Source organism: Trachypithecus francoisi, unplaced genomic scaffold (genome assembly GCF_009764315.1).
Source record: "Trachypithecus francoisi isolate TF-2019V2 unplaced genomic scaffold, Tfra_2.0 Lachesis_group4, whole genome shotgun sequence".
NCBI lineage: Eukaryota > Metazoa > Chordata > Mammalia > Primates > Cercopithecidae > Trachypithecus > Trachypithecus francoisi.
In genome coordinates this window covers 53,006,724-53,031,984 of record NW_022681469.1, presented here as the reverse complement: position 1 = coordinate 53,031,984, position 25,261 = coordinate 53,006,724, and the positions used below count along the sequence as shown (strand labels likewise).

At 41.4% G+C, this 25,261-nt stretch overlaps 1 long non-coding RNA gene across 2 annotated transcripts in view; it reads right to left on the bottom strand.

Moving 5' to 3' along the window:
* Positions 1 to 25,261, bottom strand: part of LOC117073649 — a 70,386-nt gene that overhangs the window by 5,693 nt on the left and 39,432 nt on the right. Inside the window, exon 4 of one of the 2 annotated variants that reach the window (XR_004433304.1) lies at positions 19,147 to 19,509. The exons of the other annotated variant lie outside the window; for it this stretch is intronic. This is a non-coding gene — a long non-coding RNA (uncharacterized LOC117073649). Of the gene's footprint in view, positions 1 to 19,146; positions 19,510 to 25,261 lie in introns of those variants that run through there. 2 annotated transcript variants of the gene reach the window in all.

Below are 25,261 nucleotides of genomic sequence, written 5' to 3'. Positions count from 1 at the left end.
CTATATTCATATATTATTATTGCCAATAATCTTAGGGGACATCAGCCACATTCACAGCCAATGGAAGACAGCAATCCAAAACACCAAAACAGAAGATTAAGAAGGCCAGGTGCAGTGGCTCACACCTGTAATCCCAGCACTTTGGAAGGCTAAAGCAGTAGGATTGCTTGAACCCAGAAGTTCAAGACCAGCCTGGGTAACATGGTGAGACCCCATCTCTACAAAAAATTTAAACAATTACCCAGGTGTGGTGGTACATGCCTGTAATCCTAGTTACTTAGGAGGCTGAGGTGGGAGGGTCACTTGAGCCTAGAAGGTCAAGGCAGCAGTGAGCCATGATTGCACCATTGCTCTCCAACCTGGGTAACAAAGTGAGACCCCGTCTCGAAAAAAAAAAAAAGGCCTGGGCACAGTGGCTCATGTCTGTAATTCCAGCACTTTGGGAGGCCCAGGTAGGTGGATCACCTGAGGTCAGGAGTTCGAGACCAATCTGACAGAGTGAAACCCCATCTCTACTAAAAAATACAAAAAATTCGCTGGGCATGGCAACGCGTGCCTGTAATCCCAGCTACTCGGGAGGCTGAGACAGGAGAATTGCTTGAACCTGGGAGGCAGAGGTTACAGTGAGCTGAGATTACGCCATTGTGCTCTAGCCTGGACGATGAGAGTGAAACTCTATCTCAAAAAATAAAAAATAAAAAAATAAAAAGAAACTTTGAGAGACACTAAAGTAACTTTACAGGAAATTAAAGAGAAATGAGAAGGAGAAAAAAGAGTAAAAGTGAGGGAATTGCTTGTAATAGAGAAGTTATTTGAAGTGCAGTTAATGGAACTGAGAAATGAGAAAGGTGTGTGGAATTACCCTAGAAGGAAGGCGTGTTAGAAGTGCGCAGAAATCAAAATCCAAATGCCTTCAGACAGGCACATGAAAGCAGCAGGCTGGGCTAGAAAGAACAGGAAATAGGGGAGACTGTGGCAAACTAGAGAGTTTCAAGAAATACACATTTTTTTGTGTGTGAAACATCAGTGTGAGCCAAAGCCAAAACCTCTGTAAGCCGAATTTTGCCTGCTGGCCACCATTCAGAACTTTCAGCAAAGAGATGAAAAGCAGACCTGGAGTCAGACTCCCTGGGTTCACATTCCTGCGTCACCACTCAAGATTCTGTGACCTTGATTTCCTCATCTGGGCCAACGCGGTGGCTCACGCCTGTAATCCCAGCACTTTGGGAGGCTGAGGCAGGCAATTACATGAGAGCAAGTGTTCGAGACCAGCCTGGACAACATGGCAAAAAAACGTCTGTACTAAAAGTACAAAAATTAGCTGAGTGTTGCAGTGCATGCCTGTAGTCCCAGCCACTTGGGAGGCTGGGGCATGAGAATCACTTGAGACTGTGAGGCAGAGGTTGCAGTGAACCGAGATCATGCCACTGCACTCCAGCCTGGGTGACAGAGCAAGAGACTATCTCAAAAAAAAAAAAAAAAAAAATCCTCATCTATACAATGATAGTTTCTACTTTGCATGATTGTGGTGAAGATTAAGCAAGATAATGTGGGCAAACTACTTAGTGGAGGGTCCAGCAGGACTCTCTATAAGCACTTAATGAGCATGCACTAGAATGTAGTTTCACACCTGTAATCCCAGCACTTTGGGGAGGCCGAGGCAGGCAGATCTCTTGAGCCCAGGAGTTTGAGACCAGCCTGGGCAACATGGCAAGACACTATCTCTATAGGGAAGGGGTGAGGAAGAGTGAATGGGCGTGGTGGTGTATGCCTGTAGTCCAAGCTACTCAGGAGGCTGAGGCAGGAGGATTGCTTGAGCCCAGGAGGTTGAGACTGCAGTGAGTCATGATCACACCACTGCACTCTTGCCTGAGAGACAGAGTTAAGATGCTGCCTCAAAACTTTTCATTAAAAAGCCTAATTCTATCCTTTAATATCTTCTTGAAAAGCTTTGTGCATAAGAGAAAAATTGTATTACTAGTTATTTGAACCTCCATGTTACTGGCTTTAACTTCAGTCTCCAGAATCAAAAGACAGCAGCTCCAAGTTGACCCCCACTATAGGCAGTATATTTAGCTATGGCCTTTTATTTAGAAAGGTGAGATTTTCTGGCTCATCTAAAGACAGACTGCATTTTAAAAATTGTAATCACATAAACACTGAGAAATCTAACTACAAGAGAAATGTGGTGAGGATGACAAGAGGATACCCAATCAGCATTTCCACCTCAGGAGATGTAGAATGGTCACAGGCTGCATTTGTGTGAGAGTCTGGGTGCTCTCTGGAAGAGATGGTTCACAAGATTTGGAGAGGTCTATTGGGCCAGCCAAGGACTCTTTAATGGGAAAATGACAAAGGGTATCACCAACCATGGGGAGAGCTCATCCTGAGGCTATGTTCATCCTAGGTCACCGAGTGCTTGCTAATAAGAATAATTACTGATTTTTGTACCGTAATTTTGTATCCTGAAGCTTTGCTGAAGTTGTTTATCAGATCTAGGAGCTGTAGAAAGCAATTTGGAGATTTCTCAAAGAACTTAGAACCATTTGACATAGCAAACTCATTACTAGGTATATATCCAAAGGAATATAAATCATTCAACCATAGAGACACATGCATGCATACGTTCATCACAGAACTATTTACAATAGCAAAGACACACAGTCAACCTAAATGCCTATCAGTGGAAGGCTGGATAAAGAAAATGTGGTACATAGACACCACAGAATGATATGTAGCCATGAAAAGAATGAGACGATGTCCTTTGCAAGCAACATGGATTAAGTTGGTGGCCATTATCTTAAGTGGATTAACATAGGAACAGAAAACCAAATACTGCATGTTCTCACCTATAAGTTGGAGCTAAACATTGAGTACACATGGATGCAAAGAAGGGAACAGTAGACACTGGTCTACTTGAGGATGGAGGGTGGGAGGAGGGAGAAGATCAAAACACTACCTATTGGGTATTTATGCTTGTTACCTGGGTGATGAAATAATCTGTACACCAAACTCCCGTGACATACAATTTACCCATATAACAAACCTGCACATGGACTCCCTCAACCTAAAATAAAAGCTGGAAAGAAGAAAAGGAATGACTTTGAGGAGTGGTATCGTTTGGTCTCTCAAATGCCATCCATCCACAGAGGAGCTCTATGTCCTCTTTTTCCTTTTTATCACATTTCTTGAGAGAAAGGTGAATATGAAAGACCTAAGGGTCTTGGAGGAAAAAAAAGGAAACTTGAAATCTCAGGTTTGCTGTAAGGTACTTGGAAGATAAGTCCATTCTGGTGGAAGCCTCATAAACAACCCTGAGAAGAGAGAACTCTGTTATCTGGGAGTGAACAGCCACAGGAGCTGCCAGAGTAGCCCAGACAGAGGCACTGGATGGTACCTCTGCTCTTGTGAAACTAAAATAAATCTTGGGCCCCCCAAATTAGTAAGACCTATGACCTGGAAGCCACCTCCCTGCTTTGAGTTGTCCTGCCTTTGCTTCAAGTTGTCCCACCTTTCTGGCATGAACCAATGTTCATCTTACATATGTTGATTTATGTCTCATTTCTCCCTAAAATGTGCAAAACCAAACTGTGCTCTGACCACAATGGGCATATGTCATCAGGACCTCCTGAGGCTGTGTCATGGGCCTGTGTCTTCAATCTTGGCAATATAAACTTTCTAAATTAACTGAGACCCAGCTCAGATATTCAGGGTTTACAGTCTCAATAGCAACTAGGAGCACAATGTGGCCTAGTGTGAGAGAGCCCCCAGGGGGCCATGGGGACTGTTAGGAAAGTGAGCATAGTGGCGGGTACTGGGAATGTTATCCCTGACTCTGCCTCCAGAGACAACCCTTCTGTGTCATCCTTGCCCCTCTGTGCACCTGTTATTTGTACCTACTGCAGTGTGTTCCTCTAAGTTGGTTTCATCTCTAACTAGACAACGGCTCCAGGAGGAGTTGAATTGAGTCTTACTCATTTTGCATCCCTACCCCCTAGCAAAGAGCCTAGAATTTTATCAAGGAATGAGTAGTAGGGTTCAGAGGTAAAGGCTACTTAATGACTACTCCTACTGTCACACATACCCTGTGATTGTCATTATCGGGCTGATATGGCTTAAGGTAAAATGAGATTAAATTAGAAACTGAGTTACATTATAGTGATTTGATAGAGAACCTGAGAACTGAAGCTGTAATCCCCTGATTTTCAACTAAGAAATCATAACTATTCTAGTATTTTCATTAATCCACAAAAGAATTGATGTGCTTTCTTGGGAGTATCCTGTCTTGTTTGATCCCCATGATCAAAGAGTTTTAAATGCAAGAATCATAGAGTGTTAGACTGGTTACAAAAATGGCTGCATTTCTCCACCCCTCCCTGTATCCACAGCCATTACAATGTAACTCTGTGGCTCCTCCCATCAGGAAGTGGAGTCTATTTCTCCACCTTCTGAATCTGGACTAGCCTTGTGAATTGCTTTGACATAGAATGTGATGCAAGTGGCAGCATGCCAGTTCTGAGCTGAGGCCTCTAGAGACCTTGCATTTCTCACTCAGAACCTTGACCCCATTGTATATATAAACCCAGGCTGGCCTGCTGGATAGTGAAAGACACATGGTCTGGCCACCCATTGACTCAGCTGACAGCCAGCCAATGACCACACATGTGAGGTCATCCTAGACCAGCGAGCCCCCAAAATAGCTGATACTCATAGAATGTTGAAAACCTGTTTTTATACTTTGATCAATAATTTTGATAGTTATGGTCTACCTTCAGTCAAACCAGTCCCTCAATTACTTTAATACTGGAGAATATCCAAAGGGATGAATCAAGTCTTCATCCCTTTCTTGACACAGATTTTGAAAATGGGTTCAAAAGGAAGAATCTATTTGCAAAATTGATTCTTTCAAGGCTTCCTATCAACTGATAACAGAACTATTGGTGTTATAGGCACATGCTAATAAAAGACTTCACTAAACTGCTTTATGTGAAAAGAGTAGGCCGGGCACGGTGGCTCAAGCCTGTAATCCCAGCACTTTGGGAGGCCGAGACGGGCGGATCACGAGGTCAGGAGATTGAGACCATCCTGGCTAACACGGTGAAACCCCGTCTCTACTAAAAAATACAAAAAACTAGTCAGGCGAGGTGGCGGGCGCCTGTAGTCCCAGCTACTCGGGAGGCTGAGGCAGGAGAATGGCATAAACCCCGGAGGCGGAGCTTGCAGTGAGCTGAGATCTGGCCACTGCACTCCAGCCCAGGAGACAGAGCAAGACTCCATCTCAAAAAAAAAAAAAAAAAAAAGAGTATACACACATATAAGTTGCAAGGCTAACAAAAGGAACTTAATGTAGGTGGCGAGTTGTATTAGTCTGTTCTCATACTGCTATAAAGAACTACCTGAGACTCCGTAATTTATGAAGAAAAGAGGTTTAATTGACTCACAGTTCTACAGGCTTAACAGGAAGCATGGCTGGGAGGCCTCAGGAAACTTACAATCATGGTGGAAGGGGAAGAAAGCATGTTGTACCACGGCAGAGCAAGAGAGTGAGCCAGCCAAAGGGGAAGTGCCACACACTTTTAAATCATCAAATCTCATGAGAACTCACTCACTATCACAAGAACAGCAAGGGGGAAATCCATCTCCATGATTCAATCACCTCCCACCAGGTGCTTCCCCCAACACTGGGGATTACAATTCAGTATGAGATTTGGGTGGGGACACAGAGCCAAACCATATCATGACTTAATACCAAAATGGCAGACCCAATGTTTGTTAGAATTAGGTTCAGCTGTGAGTGACAGAAAGCTTCCTCAGCCCCCATTCCCACTCCATCACCTGAATGACAGTAGTTTAAACATGGTTGTAGTTGATTCCTCTTACATCAACATTTAGGAAGAATGTTAAGACCCATTGACTGCTGGTGCCAGAAGCCCAGGGTACTTCTATCTGGTTAAATTGCCATAGGTGGTCTTGATCCCATGAGCCAACATAGCAGCATATGCATCCCACACAGCAGGATGGAGGAAGGGAAGAGGAAGAAAAGGCAAAGGACCCCTAACATCCAGTCCCCCATAACACAAACCACATATACACACCATCAAGCAACGCTACTGCTATCACCTCAGCCAATTAGCTAACACACCCAGCTGCAAGGCAGGCTCAGAAAGGGAATCTCTGAGGCCATTTGCTCAGCTTAAATTCAATTATTATGGCATTTGGAAGACAACTAGCAATCTCTGTCACAGAATGCTTAATATCATGTGGTAAGTTTCTACTATGTGACAGTAATAACATCTTTTAACTTTCCAGTGAGTTTGGTTCCCAATTATGTTTATATATCGGTTGTTTGTAACCTGGAAAGCAATTTCTCACAAACATTTCTACTGGCTATCTTTCTAGATCAATAAATACAACCTATTATAGCCCACAATGTCCTTGAAACATAATTTTCATTTTTACTCAATGATCCTTTATTCCATCATTCCAAGGGAAAAAAAAATACATTCCAAATGACTACAGATTATGTATCTCAGGAGCAGGAAATTTCCTCCTAAAACAGCACAGACTGAAGAGAAAGGAGGCCCTTTGGGACTATGAGGGTGCCCTACATTTGCATCCAAGAAAATAAATGCATCTTTTCTAGGGCATTAGTCATTCTAAGGTTCTGAAATGGGGAACACAGGGCCCACTGCGGGGATGACAGATCAAGACCACAATCTGACACATTCTAACCTCATCTTGTCTTTGTTGAGGGACTGCACGTCTATAGACCACACAGCCCTAGATATACTTACAGGACACAAGAAGGGCAAGGTCCAGCTGTCCTGGGGCCTGGAGCCGCCCACTGGCTTCACTCATCCCCAGTTCCAGGTTTTACTAAATACAAAGGCTTCCCATGAAGGCCAGTCTTTAACCAAGTCCACAATTGGCTTACCTGAGGAATTCTTGCCTGTGTGTGTGATAAACACATTCACACCTCCAGAAACATGGATACCAAGAAACAGAAGAGCCAAGCAAGACAAAGACAGAGATAGGGTGAAATGTGAACAATTCAGAAGCACTTAGATTCTGTCATAGGCATCTAAATCATGGGGAACATAGACCATGAGGCACTTCCAACACAGAGATCTTTGAAATGATTTAATTTGGCAGTTTATGTTGTTTCCTGCTCCTGTCAAGCGGTTTACCATTGCTGACAGATGTCTTTTCTGATTATCGCTGGGAGTCTTGCAACTTTGAAAGCTATTGATTAATGTATCTGTCTTCCCAGTCTTGGAAACCTTTTTACTAGGCTGCTTGAGAGAGCTGGTTAAAAAATCATCTCCCTATATTCAAGTTCTCTAAAAATTTGTATTAGGCTATATAAGCCATATGAGGGAGAGAAATACAGGTTTCCAAGAACAGGTTTTAAATGGGCTTGAATTCTTTTTTGGTCTACCTTTCAGGAATTTGCTCTGCTAGCTGGCTAAAGGGCATGGCTAATGATAACATAGCCTCCTTTTAACTCACTTTCAAATAGGGAAGGGCTATGTGGCAAATTTTGTGTGTGTTTAATTTTATAAGCAGACTAAGTTTCTTTCGGGAGGTTGGGTTTTGATTTTGACTACCTCAAGAAAGGTTCCCCAGAACTTTCCTTTAGGTATATACAAAATAGCTTTTTCTATTATATTTCACTAAATTGTTGGGCAGTGAAATAAACCCATTCATAAAGTCTCCTGCCACTTCCTGTGGGGAGGCTGGAATACTGCGGACACTAACTGAAGGTTGGGAACAGTTTGCACAGATCCAGGGTGACTCCCTTATATGGGGGGCTCACAGCAACTGGGATGCACAGCATCTAGGCTGTTTCCAGCAGAGCTAGACCTGTCTTCTCTTTCAGAAATCAAAAGACCCTGCTGAGCTATTCTTGAACTTCCCTCTTTTCCCCTGGGCATTTTGTACCATCCAGCAAATCTTGTCCTTAGATTCCGTTGCCTAACCATCCTTTCCTCCCAAGGATTTAGGGACATTCAAAAGTATGTTTTCCACTGAGTAACTAAGGATTAAGAATGTACATATCCTTGCATAGTACTTCTCACATCAATACGATTAGTTTGTCCTCTTGGTGCAAAAGCAGGGATGGTGATCAAAATATTTGACAACCTATAAAGCATGGCAATCCACAATAAAAATGGAGGCTGGCCATTATGTGAGCTCAGTGTGCACTGCAGAATGTTGGCCCTGTCGTGAGTGGAAAGATTTCTCCTGGTAATCAATGTCCAGGTTGGAAGATTCCTGCCTTGTTCCCATCTTTCTTAAAAACAGGACATAACTCTTAGTGGCCTGGAGCTCGTTCTTCTAGAGGATTCATCCTTCCCTTTTCTGGGATTTTGAGTGACAGTGTTTGCAAGATTTTGTGAGGCTAAGGATCTATCTGTAGTTTCTAAACACGCCCATCAATTGTAGATTATCCCTTGCTTCCAGTCAGTTACCAGTGCCTCTCAATTCTGCCTCCTACATAGTCCCAAATCATTTCTGTCTTCTGTCCCCTCTACCTCTTTGGTTAGGCACTCCTCCTGCCTTGCCTGGATTTCTCATAACTAGTGTCCTTGCTGCAGGCACCCCCTTCTAATCCATCCTGAACACACATGCAGAGAGGGTCTTCTCAGCACAGATCTGAGTGTGTCACTGCAATGCCTACAATATCTAAATGCTGCCCTGTAGGAAATAAAATGCAGCCTCTGTAATAATTCCAAGCACTTTGTGATATACCCCACAATCTTCCCACACGCCATAATCAAAGTCCTATGCTCTAGCCAAGCCCAGCGACCTAAAACCCCTTGAAGGTGCAGCTCTTCCTTACCTCAGTGACTTTGTGGGAGCTACTCCCTCAGTCTGGATTGGAAGTCTTTCCTGATCTGTCCAGGACTATTCTCTACAATCTCAGAAAGCCTTATCTAAAAATCAAAAAGACTCTTCCTGAGGTCTTCTTTACAAATGGGACCATGTGTCTGTCACAATAATCCACCCAAAAAATGTTGTTTACTCCCAGACATTTACTCCTAGAATGAGTGGAGTAGCAGAAAGAAGTTTAGGGTCTTAAGAGGACACTTATTGCCTGGAATGATATTCACTTAGTATCTATTAGGTTGTAGCATGTGACATTGCCATTTTTGTAAGTCAAAATGGTAGAACACCAGCCACTTCACATAGTTCAACCTACTATAAACCACAATCTCCGTTCCAATGAAAGAAAATCCAGCTATTAGTCTCCACCTGCCAGGTCTGCTGTGAAATGGTTTAGCATCGTGATTAAAAGCTTGGATGGCAAACTCAGAACTGGATTAGAGTACTTGCTGTGTGAGACTTGTGTGACTACTTGCTGTGTGTCACCTTGGACAAGTTATTTGCCATTTACGAGCCTCAGTTCTTACATCTGTAAAGTTGGGGATAACAACAATGCCTTCTTCATAGAGAGACTGTGAGAATTAAATGAGATCATTTGCATAAATGGCTGAGTTCACAGTAAATACTTTCTAAATGGCAGTTATTGTGAGCATCAAATACAATATGTGGCTTGCTCTACAAAAATTAATTTTAATTACCCGGTGTATAACTTAACAATACAACTAATTTGCAGTCTGATTGCTTTGTTGATGAACACAATCTTTAGATCCTGAATACACTGTAGAATTCCTTTCTCCTTTTAAAAACCTTCATTCACAGTTAGTATTTATTGACCAGGACCCTGGATGGGGCCTGCCTATGCATTTCCTTCTCTTTTCTTCCTACATAATTCATGTTCCATTATTAGGACCTCAAGAGATTGAAACAGAATGACCGGGGACCCCAGCACCTGCCCAATCCTCTTTCTCAAACTTCCAGACTCCCACTATCTACTGAAAAAGGCAAATGGGTAGGCAAGAAGCAGCACCTGGACAGGTGAGTAATGAGGGTATTTTACCTGCAGGACTGCAGTAAAGCCATCCTGGGGGTGAGGTCTTCACAGGATGGTCATGTGTGTTCCTCTGTGGGCTATCTCCTGGCTTGGCCTGTGTTTCGAAGGTCACATGGAGCTCCAAGCCTGGTCACCTGCCTCACCGGCTGACTCTGTGCAGCACTGAGAAGGAGAAAGATAATGGACTAAGCCAGGCAATGCAGGCCAGGTCTGGCATCTTCAAGCACGCTCATCTCATCAGTCTTTTGCTGTTCCTCCTTTCCTATAGCAAAGGCCCAGAGGGTTTGGAGCATGTGGCTCTCATCTGCTTCACAAATGACTGGGTGATAGCTGTCCTCTGACTTCAAAGAGAAGCCGTTTCCTTACTGAAAGGCTTCACGTTGAAGTTCTCAGGAGAGGAAGACTCAGCCTCCCCCAGGTGACCCATTGCTCAAGTGTGGCAGAACCACGGTGACAGTTTGTATAGGGCTTGTCCTCCCAGCTTCCTGGGCTTCCTCTGACTCTGGTTAGAGGAGGTGCTCAAGGGGAGAGATCAAGGTCTCTGCTCCTTGCTTAACTCAGGCCAGGGCAGAAGATAGAATCATGATGCTCCAGACAGAAAGCCCTGGGAATGGCTGCCAGTTTCTAGCTCTGCATCCTTCCTATTCCTGCAGCCAGACCCCTCCCCTCCTCGCTGTCACCATGCTTAGGTATGGGACAGTCCTGCATCTGGGTAGGGTCAACCTAAGAAGCCTGTGCAACAGCAGACAGAGTGACTTGACTTCTTTGTTCTTGCTGTTCGAGTCTTGTGCCTTCATTTTGATAACTGGCTTCCACATGATGGTGAACAGGCTCAACCTGTTTCCTAGTTCCCCTGTCTTGATGATTTGCCTAATACCTAGTTCTAAAAGGTAGGGGCCTGCCTAGCTCTAAAGGACTTATGGCCAGCCAGAATTGAAGTGAACAGCTGCTCCAAGAACTGCCTGCCATATGACATGGTACAGGAAGGGGCTGGTGTTCACTGCTGGAGACAAGAGAAAGTGGTCAGCAGAGAGGGAACAAGAGAAGAGAGAAAGGGGAGAGCAAAGAGAGGAGCCACATGGCACCAGGAACCTGTAGTTAGCTCTTCTGCCTCACGTGGTTTTGATGGCCTGAACACAACTTGATTGTACCCACCTGATTCATGAGGGAGCCTCCCAGGACTTTGAGATAAAGCAGTGTCAGCGGGAAACAAACAGAAAGCTACACTAAGTATTCCTTTTCAGCTATTATTTTAAATATAGGGTGTGTACCTGTGAGGCAGCAAGAACACTCTTAATTACTCCCTCACCAAAAAGTCTAGTTCATTTCCACATCTTTGCTTCCTTTTTAACTTTGCCAAAATGCATACCCAAGCACGTTTTGGAGGAGCATGTCCTCAGTCTGGTCACAGTCACTGTGACATCTTGGTCTATTGAATGGTGCCTCTAGAGTTGCGCTCACTGAGCCTCAGCAGCTGTATATGGTAGCTCCAAACTTGATTCCAGGATTATTCCATCTGCATAAGAATTTTTTCTTGATTGAGTCTGTTTTCTATGTCTACTCAGAAAACATACAATATATCCTCAACCAGTTACCACAATCTTCATTAAAACTTGAATTTACCATGATCCCTTCCCTTCCCATCACTAACTAGTCCTCCTGGCAGGATTTGCCTCCTAACTCGCACCATCACCTAGGCTGGAGTGTGGTGGCATGATCTTGGCTCGATGCAGCCTCCACCTCCCAGGTTCAAGCGATTCTCCCACCTCAGCCTCCCGAGTAGCTGGGACTACAGGTGTGCACCACCATGCCCAGCTAATTTTTTATATTTTCAGTAGAGGCAGATTTTCACCATGTTGGCCAGGCTGGTCTTGAACTCCTGACCTCAAGTGATTCACCCATCTTGGCCTCCCAAAGTGCTGGGATTACAGGCAGGGACCACTGCGCCTGGCCTAGGATTCAATTTTTTAACCTCTGCTGCTAGTAATCCATTGAGATCTAGGTATGCAAACATAATAATGGTAATAATGGGCAGCTAGAATTTACCAAGAACTTCCTATGTGGCAGGCACTGAGCTAAGGGCTTTACAGGCATTATTTTATTCTCACAATTTCTCAGTGTTATCATCTCTAGACTTCCATTTCTACAAATATGACAGTGTGGATATCCTGAAAATACTCTTATTACAAAACATCTAGAACTGATTTATCAAGAACAACAAGCAGACTTGTAAATGCAAATCTGAGCTGGTGAGAAAGAGAAGGAATTCCCTATGAGCAAAAACAACAGGAAGAAAGCTAAAGGCAAAGGGTCAGCAAGCCCTAATGGCTTTGTCTGGCCTACCATGTTGACTGATCCCAACCAGGGAGTCTGGGTTTTAACAGCCACTCAGAAAAACAAGACTAAGCCTTGCACCAACTCCAATTAGAAAGCTGAAACTTAAATGCCAACATAAATATATTGGAAAAACAGCAAGGCTGAAAAAAAGCACTGATCATTCATGTTGAAAAATTAGATAAAGAAAAGCAAATGAAATCCAATGAAGGTTGAGTGAAAGAAGTTATAAAGAACAGAAATTGGCCAGGCACGGTGGCTCACGCCTGTAATCCCAGCACTTTGGGAGGCCGAGGCAGGCAGATCAACTGAGATCAAGAGTTCCAGACCAGCCTGGCCAATGTGGTGAAACCCTGCCTCTACTAAAAATACAAAAAAATTAGCTGGGTGTAGTGGTGGGCACCTGTAATCTCAGCTACTTGGGAGGCTGAAGCAGGAGAATCTCTTGAACCTGGGAGGCAGAGGTTGCAGTGAGCCGAGATCACACCATTACACTCCAGCTGGTCGACAAGGGCAAAACTCCGTCTCAAAAAAAAAAAAAGACAAAAAAGCAGAAATTAATAGAAAACAAAACACTTGCATCTAAAGCTAGAACGCTTGAAGAAGTACAACTTAAGTGGAAAGAGGGAACTAGAAAAAATTCCATCCACTGGGACAGGAAGACTGCAAAGAAACTTGCCTGTCTTGGCCTGGGTCCGGGCTGGAATTCAAAAGGTTCCTATGGAATTCATAAACACAGCCCTCCCCTTGCCCAGGTTGGAGCAAGCAAACAACTATTGAATAAAGGAACATGAAAGAAGTCCCAGGTTGGCAAGGTCCCTACAAAAACCTGGAAAAAGCAAAGACAAAGCTCCAGAGACCCTCCACATAGGCCATGCCCACTCACCCTCCAAGGAAGATGGCCCCTCAAGCCTGTTGAATCCAATTTCTCCTCCAGACCTCCGGATCCAAGTCCATACCCATCCTTTTCAGCCTCACTTCTCAAAGTATGGCGCTGAAACCAAGTGCATCAGCGTCACCTGGGAAATACGAATTTACTGACCCTCCCAGCTCAGACCCACTGAATCACGAACTCCGAGGGTGGAGCCCAGCAATCTGTGTTTTAACATGCTCCCCAGGTGATCATGATGCACACTCACATTTGATACACTTATACCCATTCTTCCTCCCGAGGAGTACCACGAGGACAAGCACATTCAATACATTTCAGTAATGTTGGAAACTACTGCTCTGGATTTTAATGATATCTTAGGCCTATCGAACCCTAAGAAATAAAAGTTTTAGAACACCAAGCAGGGTTTTTATTTTCAAAGTTTTGGAACTTATATGAGTCATTCTTTTTAGGTTTTATATAAAATAGTAAACCTTTAAACACATAGAGTTTTAGCTAGAAAATGAAATTCTCTTACGTGATTATTTATAATCTACGCAATAATGAGCATTAGACTAAGATACCAATTTTCTTCACATGAATAGAGAATCATTTACATAAATTATAATGCTAATAATCTATTTTCAGTCCAAAATTTGTGTATGTGTGCTGTGTTTTCACTTAGGTAGAAAAAACCACTATGTTAAATAGAATAAGCATGTATTCTGTTGCTTTGAGTATGTGAATAGTTATTAAATTAGGATTATGTTGCTTGAGATACAAGTAAATCATCTAGTCACCTCTGATTCCTCACACTCTGATTGGTTAGTTCTTACTTACAGTTGTCTATAATACTTATTTCAACTTCATGTAGGTCTGAAATGCTCACAGATCTCATTAAAAATGAGAACTTTTATTTCATGGAGTCTATGACATCATGTTTTTTATTTCATACTGTTGTTTAATCAGAACATGTTGATGTTCCATAAATTTGCTTGTGTCATATTGTAGTGAAGGTAAGAGGACTTGTTGCTTTAAGCAGGATCTTAGGATACTCTGAGATCCTCTGCACTGGTTCAACTACTACAAACTGAGGTTTATTGGCTCGGTTCTGTGAACCTAGAACTTCGATGGATAACTTTTTTTTAAATGATCAGACCTTGGCACAATCTCTATGTCAGTAATTACAACAAAAGATACAATTCGAGTGATAAGTACATTTGTGTCTACTATGCAAAGCATGTCTGACCTAATTCCAAAGTTTCAGACTAATACAATCAGTGATCAGAATACCACCTGCTTTCATTCTTTCCTTAAGCACAGGGCAGGGTGTGTGTCTATTGGCACGGGTGCAATCAATGTAAGAACACGGTAATTCTGAGAACTGCCACAGGTGGAGAAAGTATTTTTAGGCATGCTACCTGCTCTGCCCAAGTAATCTTTGCAGGTGACTCAATTTCAACCTGAGTCTCCTCACTCCGCATCTCCTCTTCTTTAACATCACTCCCTCAGATATGTCCTTTACTCTCCAGACCCATAGTCAGGCCTACTTTTCTGGACAGAAGGTGTTTGGCCCAGGGAGTCCAAGCCAATTCTGGTTCCTGCCATGACAGAAAGATGAGCCATCAAAGACAACAGCTCCACCTCTGCCACCAGAATCACACACATCCCATATGCACCACCTTCACTCATATCAACATCTCCTTCATTTTCTTTTCCACAGCCATCAACACCAACATCCTCATCAATGTTTCAATGGGTCATGAACACCAGTGCAATTATTACCACGATCTCAAATGCCGTCACTCTTTCCTATTTGCTAAGAAATGATGTGGTCTGTAAGGAAAAGAAATCAGCTCTAAAGCCAGGCTGAAATACTTTCAAATTATAGCTGTCTTTACCATTATTTGTGAGACTTGGGCAAGTTCCTTACTTTGAACATTATTCCTTAGCTGCAAAATGGAAATAATACCTTCCACCCATGGTACTGGCAAAAACTAAATGAGATAAAATACATAAAGAAGCTAACACAGTCGTGGCTCCTAGCTGGTACTCAACAAATGTAAATTCTGTATATTGTGGATCTTCAGTAAATATAGAACAAGGGACTGAATGGATACCAAAGAGAACCAGATATTCTTAAGGAACACTTTATTTAGGCTAGAGGTTTTTAAACATTAAGTTGTTGGCCAGGCGCAGTGGCTCACACCTGTAATCCCAGCATTTTGGGAGGCCGAGGCGGGTGGATCACAAAGTCAGGAGATCGAGACCATCCCAGCTAACACGGTGAAACCCCGTTTCTACTAAAAATACAAAAAAATTAGCTGGGCGTGGTGGTGGGCGCCTGTAGTCCCAGCTACTCGGGAGGCTGCGGCAGGAGAATGGCGTGAATCCGGAAGGCGAAGCTTGCAGTGAGCCGAGACCACGCCACTGCACTCCAGCCTGGGCAACAGAGAAAGACTCCGTCTCAAAAAAAAAACCCAAAAAACATTAAGTTGTTAGCCCAAACCTTCCTTTAAGTACAATTGTATGCAGAAGGTCAACACTGAAACAAAGACAGAGCTGCTTCCATTAAAGCAGGGGTAGGGGTTCTGTGGTCCTCTTAGATCCATTTGTCATTGCACATCAGCTCACCTTTGTCCTGGGACTCCCAAAAGCACAGTTTGAAAACCACAGACCCAGGATAAATTCTTAAAACTAAGTTTTACTGTAACCTTTATCTAAGTTCCACATAGTTTTGGTTACTTCTATGTTCTTTTTGTTAATCTAAATGAAATATTTATCATTATATGTTCTAACTTGTATCGTTGATACATTGGAAAGCTATCTTTATAGATGAGTAAATTATCTTAAAAATTTTTTCCAAGTTTTTCAGTCTATTTTACTGGCATTTCCCAAGTACATAATCACACTGGATACAAATGATTTTTTTTTCTCCTCCTGGTCAGAATTTCAATGTCTTATTTATTTCATATTTTGGTGTATGCATGAGAACTTCCAAAATAATGTTACATAAAAGTTGTCATGGTACGCATCCTACTTAGTTCTTGATTTTATTTTATTTTATTTATTTATTTATTTTTTGTTGAGATGGAGTCTCGCTCTGTCGCCAGGGCTGGAGTGCAGTGGCCAGATCTCAGCTCACTGCAAGCTCCGCCTCCCGGGTTTACACCATTCTCCTGCCTCAGCCTCCCGAGTAGCTGGGACTACAGGCGCCCGCCACCTCGCCCTGCTAGTTTTTTTGTTTTTTTGTTTTTTTTTGTATTTTTAGTAGAGACGGGGTTTCACCGTGTTAGCCAGGATGGTCTCCATCTCCTAACCTCGTGATCCGCCCGTCTCGGCCTCCCAAAGTGCTGGGATTTAGTTCTTGATTTTAATTAGCTTTCTTCTAGGTTAGTCATTCCTATTTTGTTGCCAGAGTCCCAACCCCCTCAAATTCTGATTGAATTGGTCTGGAGTAGGTCTCAAACATCAGTAATTTTAAAAAGCTCCCCAGGTGATGCTTATGTTCAGAGATTGAGACCCTCCTCTCGGTTCCAGGTAATTTAGCATGGATATGATGTTGGCTGCTTATTTAATATTGATAATCTTTATCATGTTTAGGAAAAATTTGGTGTTCTTGGTTGTCTAAGGTTTGTTATTTGCTTTAGAAATAGTGTTACAGGTCTGTTGAGATGATTGCATTATATATTTACATATTTTTTTCTTACTGGATATATTAAAGTGATGAATAAAACATCCTTGTATTCCTCAGTTAAGCTCAATTTGGCCATGGCCATAGTAATTCCTTTATTGCATTATTCAGTTCAGTTTGCATTTATATTTGTAATTTGTAATGATGTATTTTTATGTAGTCTCTGTAGTAATAACAATAGTACTAGCATTATGTTTAAGGATTAAATGTTTGCTATGTTCTAGATACTGTTCTAAGTTCTTTAAATAATTATTTTATTTATTTCTCAGTCTTTCATCTATGGAAACTGAAGCAGAAACGCATTAAATATCTTGCCCTTGGTCATACTGCTAGAACATAGGAGAGCCAGAATTTGAACTCAGGTAGTTTGGTGCTAAAGGACGTGCTTTAGGGCACTATTTCATGCCACCTGTCCATGCCATCACATGTCACCTGGGTGACACTGAATAACAAGTTCTTTAGCCTCTCACTTCTTCAGTTTGCTCATCTGTAAAATGAAGATAATAGTTATCCCTCTCTCATAGGGTTTTAGGAGTAATGTGTAAATTAATATTTGTGAAATCTCAGAACCTTGCCTGGCACTGAGTAAGAACAAAACCAGGCAATCTGGCACCTGGGTCTTATACATGGCCTCTTTCATATCAGGGTTATAGTAGTCTTAAAAAAATGACTTGAATAGCTGACCCCAGAATCTTTGTTGAAGGAAATTCCTTGATTAAATAAATTTCTTCCATTTTTTTTGTAAATTAGTTTTCTACTTTTCCATAATAAATTTGTTATGTACATTTTATCAAAAATCATTTATGTTCTAGTTTATTGGCATGTATTTTTAAATAATAAAAAACTTTATACTGTAATCACCTTTTACTTCTTCAGTTTTAGTTTTATTTGAACTTTCTGTTTATTTTTTTTAAAAACCCTAGTTTTGATTTTATTAATTTTGTTTTGGATTTTTTCCCCCAACAAACCAGCCCTTGTATTTATCTCTTAATGCTATTAGTTTTAAAAATAATGTCTGATTTATATATCTATCTTGTCGAGTAGAATGCTTCATTTATCTAGTTTTAACTGAATCATTTAAAGTAATAGAAAGCATCAAACACCACAGAATTGCCTATGTACACTTTCGAGCACATGCAACCATTTTTGATCTGCACTGTTACTCATCAACGCGCTTGTGGAGTGTTACTCCAATCACCTCATTCAAAGTCAGTCGTTTTCTCAGTCACAATTATTCCCTCCCCATTTGTTCTCTAGCCTCTCTCTTCTGGGGCCGCTCTTCTAAAACAACTATTTTCTTGACTCAGTTTATCTCCTCCCAACATTTGGTGATTATACATAATTGCAACGAGGGAGGTGAGGTTATACAATTTTCATTCATTTTTCTGATCCAGTTGTAGGATACACACTCACAAAGCCACAATTAATAGTTCTTCCCTACACAAACAAGGAGTAGTTAGAAAACATAATAAAAGAATTGGTGCCATTTACCATAACAGAAGAAGAGGAAAAGGAAGAGGAAGAAGAGGAGGAGGAAAAAGGGAAGAAGGGAAGGAAGAAAAGGAAAGGATGGGAAGGAAGGAGAGAGGGAGGACAACAGGAATAAACAAGAAATGTGCAGTAACTACACAAAGGAGACTTTCAGAAAACTTTCCGAGAGACATTTTAAAACAAAAGCAGCTTGAATACAAATGAAGACCATTTTTAATTTAAATAGGAAAAGCTAATATGGTAAGACTGTCAATTCTTTCTAAATGAATATGTAAATTTATTGCAACCCCAATAAAATATTAATTGATTTTCAAAAAATAAGAGCAGCTGGTTCTAAGACTTTTGTATAAATACCAAAATTCAAGCTTAGCCAGAAAAAAAAATTTCTACAAAGGAAGCATAATGAATTAGGCAAGCCCTACTAGATAATGAAACATATTATAAAGCATATGTGATTACGCTAGATGAATGAATTGATAGAGAATCCAGAACTAGACCCAAACACACATGCAAATTCAGTTATGACAAAGGTGACATTTAGAAGCAAATGCATTCTTCAAATGATAGTGATTCTATTCATAAAGTTATAATACTTTTTCTTACCAATGTTTTAATTATTATATTATACATCTATTATAATTACATTTGTTATAAATATTATGCACTTTTTAATATAAATGAATCTATAAAGTCCCAGGAAAAAAATAAAGAAATTATTTTATATTCTGGATTGGGGAAAAGCCCTTTTAATATTTACTAAGCACTTGTTGCCAAGCAATTTTTAAGCACTTTACATATATTTATTTATTTAATTCCCACACAATGTTATAATCCCCACTTTACAGACGAGAAACCAAAGCACAAAAAGGCGAAGTGAACTTGGCGCTTGGCCCAATAGTTCAAAAGTGGCAGAGTGGAAGTACAAAGTCACACGGTTTTACTCTAGAGCTTGTGTTCTCATAAACTACCTGGAAAAAAGACAAAGATGAAAGCCAGTGGCAGGTCCTGGTGCACTTTGCTGGGCTCCATCCCTCTTTGGCTGTGAAGCATGGGCAGTCCCTGACAGTCAGGTCCACAGACGGGTCATTGTTAGCACAGGTGTGAAATGTTGTGGCATTATTATTTATCCTGTGAATGAATAGCAAGTTGGCCCTGCTGGCAGAAGAAGAAATTGTGTACTACCTGGAAGGGAGAACCAGGTGATATGATGTGTGAAAGGCAGTTTTGCAAACTGGTTAAGTAATTATGCTAGACCTGGCAAGACCTTACTCTAGAAATACAAAATATCATCGCAAACAACCCATGTGTTTTCCACAAAGAAGAGAAAGCTGAAGAGGGAAGCTTGCCAAACATCTGCATTCCTGATGGCCAGGGTGTACTGGCATACTTGTTTAAAATGTACCTATTGTGCAGATCAGTAAGCTACAACTTCTGCAGGATTTATGTGTCAGACAGCTCATTTTTGTCAATCCTCCAACCAAGCTTTCTGAAGAATTACTTCAACTCGTTCTTCACTGCCTACGCCAAATTAAATTCCAAATGGAAAAATATTTTGATATAAACCAATCTATAAACTTCTAGAGAAAAACATGGGGGAATTATTTTATAATCCAGGATGAGAAAGACCTTTCTCATTAAGCTCAGATGTTATAATGAAAAAGAAGGATCATTTTTACTATGTTAAAATTTATGTATGGAAAAAATAAAGTCAAAAGACAAAAACATGGGAAAATATTTGCCCCACCCATAGCATGCAAAAGGCTAATTTTCATTATACATTCAAGAGGTCTTTTTAAAAAAACTCATGAACAGAGGACACAAACAGAAAATTCACCAGAAAAGAAATATAAATGGCATAAAAAATATAAAAAGATGTTCAACCTCAAAATTTTAGATGGTAATTTAAAATAAAATGAAACATCACTATTCGATTACTGGACAAAAACCTTTGCTAATGCACAGTATTGATGAAAGCAGAGAAAGAGACACTTCCGGACAGTGAATAGACTAATTGGTACATCTTCTTTGGAGGACAATTAAAAATTATTCTAGTAATAATAATAGTAATAGCTTACTTTTTTTGAGTATCAGCTATGTCAGATAAACATTCTATGTGTTTCAGATATTCTAACTCATTTACTCCTCATAACAACCAAATGAGGTAGTTTCTATCATTATCACTATGAGAACACTGAGGCACAAAATGATTAAGAAACTTGTTCAAGATCACAAATCTAGTAAATGGAGAAGCTGAGATTCAAACCCAGAAAGTCTGGAAAATTCAGCTTAAAACTCCACACCGCTCAAGCCTGTAATCCCAGCACTTTGGGAGGCCGAGGCGGGCGGATCACGAGGTCAGGAGATCAAGACCATCCTGGCTAACATGGTGAAACCCCGTCTCTACTAAAAAATACAAAAAACTAGCCGGGCGAGGTGGCGGGCGCCTGTAGTCCCAGCTACTCGGGAGGCTGAGGCAGGAGAATGGCGTGAACCCGGGAGGCGGAGCTTGCCGTGAGCTGAGATCCGGCCACTGCACTCCAGCTCGGGCCACAGAGCGAGACTCCGTCTCAAAAAAAAAAAAAAAAAAAAACTCCACACCACCACACACACATGCACACATGCTAACTATGGGTTGTAATGGATGTGTTAATTAATTTGACTGTAGTAATCATAGTAATCAGTATCCAGTGTACATATATGTGTATCACATGAGCATGTCATACACCTTGTATATAAATACTTTTTATTTGTCAACTAGATATTTTTAAATTAAAAATAAATAAACCAAGCTTGACAACATCCATAAAAATTCAAAAATTTTATATCCATTATATTCATTAGGATTAGATTTAGGTACTTGACATAGAAAAGAAAAGAACTGTTGCTTAAATGAGGTAAAAGTTAATTTCTCTCCCAAATAAATAAAATATGAAGGTATATAGCTTAGAACTGGCAGGGCAGCTCTTACCCCGTGAAGTCCCCAGGAGCCTGGCTCCTTCCAGCTCCCCACTCACCATTAAAAGGGTGTGGCCCTAGGCAGCATGTGAATTACAAGAAGGAATAAAGAATAGAGGACAGAAGGCACTTGTCATCTGTCTCTCAGAGAAGTTTTTCAGAAGCTGTCACAGGACACTTCCCCTTCCACTGCTCTGGCTGCAAAGGAGGCTGGGAAATGTAGTCTTAATTCTGGGCAGCCATTTGCACAGCTTTGCATTGTATTACCACGGAAGAAGAGGGGAGGGGAGATTGAGGGACATGTGGCCAGCTCTGTCCTTCCTGCTGACACCACAATTCAACTTCTAGGAAAATTTCTATCAGATTAATGGCACATTTGTATCACAACATATTACACTGATTATTCCCCATTTATCCTTCCTCTTCCTACCTACCCTGTACCCTGCAGACTGACCTTCATGGACTGCATTACCTGGGCTTCCCTGACCTCTGACTTCCACTTCTATTCGGCAGCTGGGAAGAACCAACAGAAAACCAGAGAGCAAGAGGAGACGGCAGTCAGGGTATTTATTCCTCTTGCTCCTACTCTGATGGCTGCAGTTTGGGTACTGGCTGCATTCCTCACCATGTGGCTGTAGCTCTGTTTGGTTGGCCTCTCTCCCACAGCCATGGTCTCACTGGCTTCTAGTAACACTGCTCCCTCCCCTTGTCCCTTCATGCCTAGGGTGGTGAAGGCTTATCACTGTTGGGAGTTCCTGACTGTTTAGCCGTTTATTGCTGGTTCCATTCATCCTGCCAGCACCTGTGTAAATAGTACCTACATGACTAAACTCTTCAGGTAAGCTTGGGAGGTGCCATCTGCTTCTGCTGTACCCTGATTCATACACATACGTGCAAGGACTTTCATTACAGCAGTGCTTGAAATAGTAATAGCCAAAACAAATTAAATATTTATCAATAGGGAACTGATTAAATATCATGCAGTTATAGTAGGACTATAATGTAGCAGTTTAACAAATAATGTCGCACTATCATGTACACTTAAAAATTTGTTAAGAAGGTAGACCTCAAGTTATGTGTTCCTATTGAACTAAAATAATAATAATGTCTTTATGAGCTAAAATAGAGAGCTCTTGATGATAGGATGCTACCAACTGTACTTTAAAATATAGATATAGACATACAGTTAGATTTGGATTTAGATAGATTCGCATGGTGTGTTATAAATGTATATATAATATGCATTTCTATACGTAAATGTTTTAAGGAAAAGACTAGAAACTGAGACTAGTGGTCACCTCTGGGAAAGAATAATGGAGAATAGGGTAGGACAGAGCTTTACTTTCATTGAATATCCTTTTATACTATATGAATTTTTACTATGTATATATTACCTTAAAAAACTATTTAGAGAAAAAAATATTATTTTCCTTAGGATACATATAATGGGGAAGCATATGAATAAGATAGTAGCATTCCTTTGAGATTCCATTACTATAAATAGGATTCCAATTTTCTCTCCCCACCACTGTCTGCCCTCCCATGCCCCCTCCTCCCAAACAGGGGCACACCAAGGGCCCTCCCTTCTAATGAAGGGCAGTACCTCATCCCCTGGATCTACTGTGTTCCTTACTGTGCTCTCCCTATGCATTGGTGTCAATTAATGGAGTACATGTTCTGTTCCAAAGCTGTAGGAAGTGCTGGAAATCAGGAAAATGATCCCTGTCCTCAGAGAGATTATTTCCTATGGAGGGACATAAAAGTGTAAGAGGTGTCAATAGGAGTGAATATAGAAGTTCAAGATATGGCACAGAGAGAGTGTGGTCGATTGTAATCAGGGACTAAAACGAAGAACTGGAAGGATTTCTTGAGAGGTGAGAGAGGAATGTGGTGGCAATGGTAATAAAAGGAGATTGGGGTGCCCTCTGAAGACAAGCAAAATAGAAGGGCATTTGAAGCAGCAGAAACCATGTAACTTAAAGCAGGATACTTCAGATAATTTAAGACTACTGATGGGAGATTAAAACGGGGAGCCAACCAGTTGAAGGTCATTGGTGTCATCATCATCTTGGAGAGAATCAAAAGGGAAGGGTAGAAGAATGGGTTAAGATTGTCTATTACAGTCATTATTCAGGAAATAAAAATAAAGACTAGCTAAATGTTGGATTACTACTTTAGACTGCATTAAAATGTGACCATATTAAGATGCTGCATCAAAATGTTCTTGTGCCTTTTGAGGGGAAGACACATAGGCATGAAATAACAAGGCACACTGGGGAAATTGCTGATAGTTCTTGAGGCATGACAAATAGCCAGGGAATAATAAGGCTGCAGAGGTAGGGGCAGTGGCTGTATGACAAAAGTCGTTTCTATCATCCTGGAACAGCCAGTATTTGGCTGGGCAGTGATGTAATCAGTTGTGCACGTTAGAAAGGTCACTAGGAGTATGGAGGTGAGGCCAATTAGGAGACCGTGGCACTAATCCTGAGTAAAGGTGGAGAAAGGACAGGCACACAAGAAATATTGATGCGGTAGTATCAGCAGAAGTTAGTTATTAGTTGAAGGACAGAGGTGAGGAAACAGGAGGAATTGAAGAAATCTGTATTTCTAGTGACCAAATTGGTAGGGATTCCATACACTTGGATAAAGAACAAAGGACGAAAAAGCCTGGGAAGAATGTGTGGAGCTTGAGGTTACTTGTGACTTCCAACTTTATGTTTTCACTTATAATCTCTCCCTACACTCAATCTCTCTTTTCTCTGCTCTTCAATTCTCAACTCTCCCATCTCCTTCTTACCACAATTTTGCCTAATTAATGCCTACTCCCTCTTTAAGAATTAGTTCAAGCAACCTTCCATCCAGAAAGTCCCTCATAACACTTTATCTTCTTCCAATGAAGGCTGTTAGGTGGCTTTTCCTTCCCACGATCTCGTAATGTTCTGTGTTTATTTCTATCATTACACCTTAATGCACATCAAATTATTTTTCCTTTACAGATCAGTTTCCCCTACATGATGTTAAGCTCCTTATGGGTAGGATCTACATCTTCCTCTCTAGTTTCCCCAGCATATAGCACAGTGTTTATTAGGATGTGATAGGCACTCAGTGATTGTTGAATGAATGAATACGTTTTGAGTGGGAGAAGAAACACTTCTTTTTCTTAGCCTTGGGTGAGAGCGTTGGAGGGTGTCGAAAGTTGTAGTTGTTAGGGGCTAAGTGAGAGTTGGAAGGTATCTGCAGTCTAAGTCTTATCTAGGAAGTAAGAGTCATTCCCCAAGAGAAAGGTGGGTTGAGCAGAGTGATGGGCATTTGGAATTGCTGCTATGGGGAGAGAAAAGGGGAGGAGCCCAAAAGGTCTAGTTGACATTGGCAATAATAAAATTATAATGGCAGTGACCCCAGTGACTGTATGATTCCCTCTAGCAGTTCAGCAGGCTGAGTGTGAATGAGGAGGGGGTTGATGATGAAACTCGTCAAGGTCCACAAGGCAGATTCAGCAGAGGACAAAGAAGCTCTGACACAGGGTGACATATGGGTACAGATTGGATTAGGAAGAGAGGTGGAGCCACAAGAGACAAGACTGAGAGAAATGAGAGGGAGGAAGTGAAAGACTATTAGTCTACTTCATGCTGAAGAAGAGAAATTGTGGGGTAAGGTAGTGGTCAGGGTGGCTCCTTTGAGAGACTAGGGTGTTTACTTTGAGATTCCTGAGTTGGACCTCTTTTTTGGGGTGATGTCTGAGCCCAGATTGTAGTGCAGCCATGGAAGTAGGTTGCTAAAGGGACCTGGAAGTTAAGGTTGTAGGAATCAGAAAAGTTAGAGAACTTTAAAGCTGCATATTGAACCTATTGTATTAGGATTCTGAAGTTACCCACAACAAAGGCAGGAATGGAATAATGGGAACAGTAGGAATGGGGTTCCAGAGAGTCCAGTGAACAATGAGTGTACCCAGGGATTGAGTAGACGCAGTGAGGCAGAT